The 5,235-nt window shown below is 45.0% G+C and overlaps 1 protein-coding gene across 3 annotated transcripts in view; it reads left to right on the forward strand.

Annotated features, from left to right (window-relative positions):
- Positions 1-1,802: 1,802 nt before the first annotated feature.
- LOC134297318 (keratin, type I cytoskeletal 39-like) overlaps positions 1,803-5,235 on the forward strand; it is an 8,062-nt gene continuing 4,629 nt past the window's right edge. For 2 of the 3 annotated variants that reach the window (XM_062974468.1, XM_062974467.1), the window contains exon 1: positions 1,810-1,935. The gene's annotated coding sequence lies outside the window, so the exon portion shown is untranslated. Of the gene's footprint in view, positions 1,936-5,235 lie in introns of all 3 variants that reach the window. The other variant, XM_062974466.1, reaches the window with a different exon arrangement.

Genomic DNA, 5,235 nt, shown 5'->3' on the forward strand with positions numbered 1-5,235 from the left:
ATTGCCTGTTTCCCCAACACCCAAATCCTCCCTCACACGAGTCCATTCCATGTCGTCCTCCTCCGAGCTGGCCATCTCTTCCTCCAAACCCTCAGAAAAACCCTCAAATGAGTCCTCATCTGTCGGGTCTGTAAACAAATCCCGGAGCCGTTTTCTTTCACGCTCCTCGAAAGAGTCTGACTCTCGAGGAGTCTTATGACCCCTTCTTCTATTACCGGAGCCCAAAGGCTCAACCATAACACTAGCTGCACCACAGCCTGCAGTAGTGCACAGTGGTTAAAAAATACAATCAAAAGAGGAAGAGAACTTACATGCAAGTAGGCCATTGTGGTGTAGTGGTTTGAGTGATGGACTAGGAGTGCATCTATATTGTAGACCTAATGTAGTTTGACATCGCTTTAAGTGCCATGGCTCAATGCTTTGGAATCCTGGGAGTTGCAGTTTGGTAACACACCAGGCTAAAGACCTTGGAAGTTAAAGTGGTGTCAAACTGCATTAACTCAACAGTGTAGATGCATCATAGCAATCAGGCATGGAAACCCCACTGGGCAAGTCACACTTTCTCGGCCTTAGACCAGAGGTCCTCAAACTTTTTAAGTGGAGGGCCGATTCACAGTCCCTCAGACTGTTGGGGGGCTGGACTAGGATGAAATAATAAAAAATTAGGATTGTTGTCGTTCTGTGCCTTCAAGTCATTTCAGACTTAGGTCAACCCTAACATAAGACCATAGGTAAGCAAAGAGACCATGTAGATGGTGTCATATGATCATAGGTAAGGAAAGGGACCATTGAAGGCCATCTAGATGATCTCATCAGGCCATCAGAAGACCATAGATAAGGAAAGGGACCCTCAAAGACCATCTAGATGGTCTCATAAGACCATAGGTAAGAAAAGGGACCCTCAAAGATCATCTAGATGGTCTCATAGGACCATGGGTAAGGAGAGTGGCCTCCAAAAGCCATCTAGATCATCTCAAAAGTCCATAGCTAAACAAAGAGACCTTCAAAGGCCATCTAGAAGATCTCATAAGACCATAGATAAGCAAAGAGATCTCCAAAGACCATCTAGACGGTCTCATACGACCATAGGTAAGGAAAGGGATCCTCAAAGGCCATCTAGATGATTTCATAAGGCCACCATAAGACCATAGATAAGGAAAGGGACCCTCAAAGACCATCTAGATGGTCTCATAGGACCATAGGTAAGAGACCCTCAAAGGCCATCTAGACGGTCTCATAGGACCATAGGTAAGGAAAGGGACCCTCAAAGGCCTTCTAGACAGTCTCGTAGGACCATAGGTAAGCAAAGAGACCCTCAAAGGCCATCTAGATGGTCTCATAGGACCATAGGTAAGGAAAGAGACCCTCAAAGGCCATCTAGATGGTCTCATAGGACCATAGGTAAGGAAAGGGACCCTCAAACGCCATCTCGACGGTCTTATAGGACTATAGGTAAGGAAAGTGACCTCCAAAGACCAGGTAGACTTAGGTCAACCCTAAGTCTAAAGTTTAGAAGAGGGGCCAGGTATATGACCTTGGAGGGCCACATCCGGCCCACAGGCCTTAGTTTGGGGACCCCTGCCTTAGACGGAAGCAAAAGCACACTGTTTTCTGAGCAAACCTTGCCAAGAAAGGTTCACCATAAGCCACTTGACAACAAACAATCAGAAGGAGACACAAGGAGATAAGGGGTGCATCTAAGGTGGAGAATTAATGCAGATTCCTTTCTAGGACAGCCATGGTCTGTTACATCATGTGGCTTCCTTGTGCGGTGATTGGCCGAGGCGTTGCTACGGTGATTGAAAATATCATCAAATTCAAGATGGTTCATGGGACTTCTCTGCTGGACAACCAAACTGGAAACAACTGAATGAGATCTAGGGCCAGCAAGGGGTCAGCAACAGGCAAAAAACAACAGCAACAACAACAACAGAGGTGTGTTTTATGGCCGGAATCTGAATTTTATGGACTTAAAAAAGCAGTTTGTTTCAGGAGGAATGTATAGCATAATAGCACAAGAATGATGTGATGGAAAATACTCTTCCAACCTTCTGGTTATGGCCACCCTTGGTGACATGGGAAGTCCCCTTGTTGGGCTCCATGGATGATCAAGTTATTGATCCTATTGCTTGGCAACTGAACACAACAGTGATATCGGTCTTGTTTGTCAACTCCAGCCCTTGGCATCTGGTATCTCCAGTCCAGTGGGATGGTGAATCCACCCCAGGTTTTAATCTAAACTTTAAATGGGGTTCCAATAGGGTTGAACCTCTTTGTTGGCTAATGTTTGGCACTTAGATGCCTTCTACGCTGCCATATAAAGTCCAGATTATCTGCTTCGAACTGGATGATAAGAGCGTAGACTCATATAATCCAGTTCAAATTAAATAAAGTGGATTACCTGCTTTGATAATCTGGATTATATAGCAGTGTAGAAGGCACTATGTTATTCAAACCCATGAATCACCCAATCCACAGAAGTCAAACCTGAGAATGTGGAATGTGGAAGGACATTTAGTCTCGCTCTTCAGCAAAAGTGACTCAGGCTCCTTCCACAAACTGTATAAAATTTGCGTTGAACTGGATTACACAGCAGTGTGGACTCAGATAATCCAGTTGTGGATTATCTGCCTTGGTGTTCTGGGTTATATGGCTGTGTGGAAGGGCCGTCAGACAACCTGAAACATATCCAGAGGAGGGCAACTAAAATGGTCAGAGATCTAGAAACCATGAATCTCTATAAGGATTGCCTTAAGATGTATCTACATGACCATATAGTGCAGCTCAAACTGCAGAATATGGTCAGTGTAAACCCATATAATGCAGTTCAGTGCAGCCCAAACTGCATTATATCGGTCTAAAGTAAAGGTTTTCCCTGACGTTAAGTCTAGTTGTGTCTGACTCTGCAGGTTGGTGCTCATCTTTCTAAACCCAAGAGCCGGCGTTGTCCGTAGACACCTCCAAGGTCATGTGGCCAGCATCACTGCATGGAGCGCCGTTATCTTCCCACTGGAGCAGTACCTATTGATCTACTCACATTGGCATGTTTTCGAACGGCTAGGTTGGCAGAAGTTGGGGCTAACAGTGGGCGCTCACCCCGCTTCCCGGACTCGAACTGTTCTTATCTCCTGTTATCCTAGGAATAATTTTTAAAAACCATCTGCAGTACTGTCCATGTATCAGCAGGTGGAGCTTTTGGTTTAAAGATAAGGCAGCCAGAAGCCACTCTGACCAAGCTTTTGCTCCATGAAAAAGCTGTAAGGAAAGTTGTCTTTGGGTTGCTGTGTGTTTTCCGGGCTGTGTGGCAGTGTTGCGGAAGCATTCTCTCCTGACATTTCACCCACATCTATAGCAGGCATTCTCAGAGGTTGTGAGGTCTGTTGGAAACTAGGCAAGTGGAATTTATATATGTCCAGGGTGGAAGAAAGAACTCTTCTCTGTTTGAGGCAAGTGTGAATATTGCAATTGGCCACCTTGATTAGCATTGAATGGCCTTGCAGCTTCAAAGCCTGGCTGCTTCCTGACTGAGGGAATCCTTTGTTGGGAGGTGTTAGCTGGCCCTGACTGTTTCCTGTTTGGTATTTCCCTGTTTTCTGAGTGTTGTTCTTTATTTACTGTCCTGATTCTGGAGTTGTTTAATACTGGTAGCCAGATTTTGTTGTCTTTCCTCTTATTTACTACACTAGAGGTCAGATCTACACTGCCCTATATGCCAGGATCTGCTCCTAGGTTACCTTCTCATCCCAGATTATCTGGGAGTGTAGATTCATATAATCCAGTTCAAAGCAAATAATCTGGGATCAGATCTTGAAGTATAGGGCAATGTAGATCCAGTCTGTGTTGGTGCATGTCAGTCCTATTTAAGCTATCTGATATAAAAGATGGACTTTTATATGTCAGTCACTGACACCATATTTATGCTGAAGGGACCATAAACTGGAAAATAGTAAACTATTGCCTATGTAGCTTTGCCTCTGCATATGCCCCTTCCTTCCTGTGAGTTGGTGCCTTTCTCCAGGAAGTTCCAAGACCAAAAGTTAGCTTGAAATCAACAAGTGAGGTCACAGGTATCACTTATGCCAAGTGGGTGTGGAAGGTGTGGAAGACCCTCAGCCATTGGTCAATTTTAGATAAGCCAAAGGTATATATTCTTTGTTTGCTACGCACATGTGGCGGCAGCAGCTATTTGCAAGTACAAACCTTTTGGGGTGTACAGCTGTTCCTTCTCACAGCTGTGGTGAAAATAAACTTTACTTTTTGCATCTCTCACGAGACTGAGTTTTTCTGCCTGATTTCCCTCCTGAACCAGGACCCTTTGAAGGTAATTGTCTTACAATGCCAATGAGCAGCAATTATTTCTTTCTTTCATGCCCCCTCTCCAGGGATTGGCAGTTGATGGACCATTTAGCAGAACCCCCATTTAGAACCCATTTAGAGCCCACTGTGGCACAGCAAATTAAACCACTGAGCTGCTGAACTTGCAGACCAAAAGATTGGTGATTCGCATCTGGGGAGTGGGTTGAGCTCCTGCTGTTAGCCCCAGCTTCTGCCAACCAAGCAGTTCAACAACATGCAAATGTGAGTAAATCAATAGATACCGCTCCAGCAGGAAGGTAACAACACTCCATGCAGTCATGCCAGCCACATGCTTTTGGAGGTGTCTACGGACAACGCTGGCTCTTCGGCTTAGAAATGGAGATGAGCACCAACCCCCAGAGCCGGACACAACTGGACTTAATGTCAGGGGAAAAGCTTTACGTTTTCCTTAGTAGAACCAGTCCATGGACCACCACTCTGAATAGCTGTGCTGTTCTGTCATGTGCTGGCCTTGCAGCTATTGTCTTTGTATAGGACGTATACTTTATGCCCAGCAGGAAGCCAGGGCACCTCAAAGGGAGGCTCTTGAGGATTTTCCTGAAAAGGATAGTCATTTGAGTCTTTAATGAGATAACAAAGTCTTTATTATTGAACAAATAATAAATCTTCAAGGAGTCAAATAACACTTCAAGGTTTCCTTAATAAACTGTTAGCCTTTTCGGTCTTCAAGGAGATGGGCAATTGGCTTTGGATAACTGTGCTTTCTCTATAAGAAGAAAACCCCCTTATAACCTCTCCCAGGCTGTCTATTATATGGGCCTAGCTGATGTGGGACCCACTACCGATTCCAAATGCTTCTGGGTATCGAGTGGACCTACCAACCAAGGCTTGCAGATGTTTCAGCTGAGGTTCTGTGGA

Source organism: Anolis carolinensis, chromosome 3 (assembly GCF_035594765.1).
Source record: "Anolis carolinensis isolate JA03-04 chromosome 3, rAnoCar3.1.pri, whole genome shotgun sequence".
Classification (NCBI taxonomy): domain Eukaryota; kingdom Metazoa; phylum Chordata; class Lepidosauria; order Squamata; family Dactyloidae; genus Anolis; species Anolis carolinensis.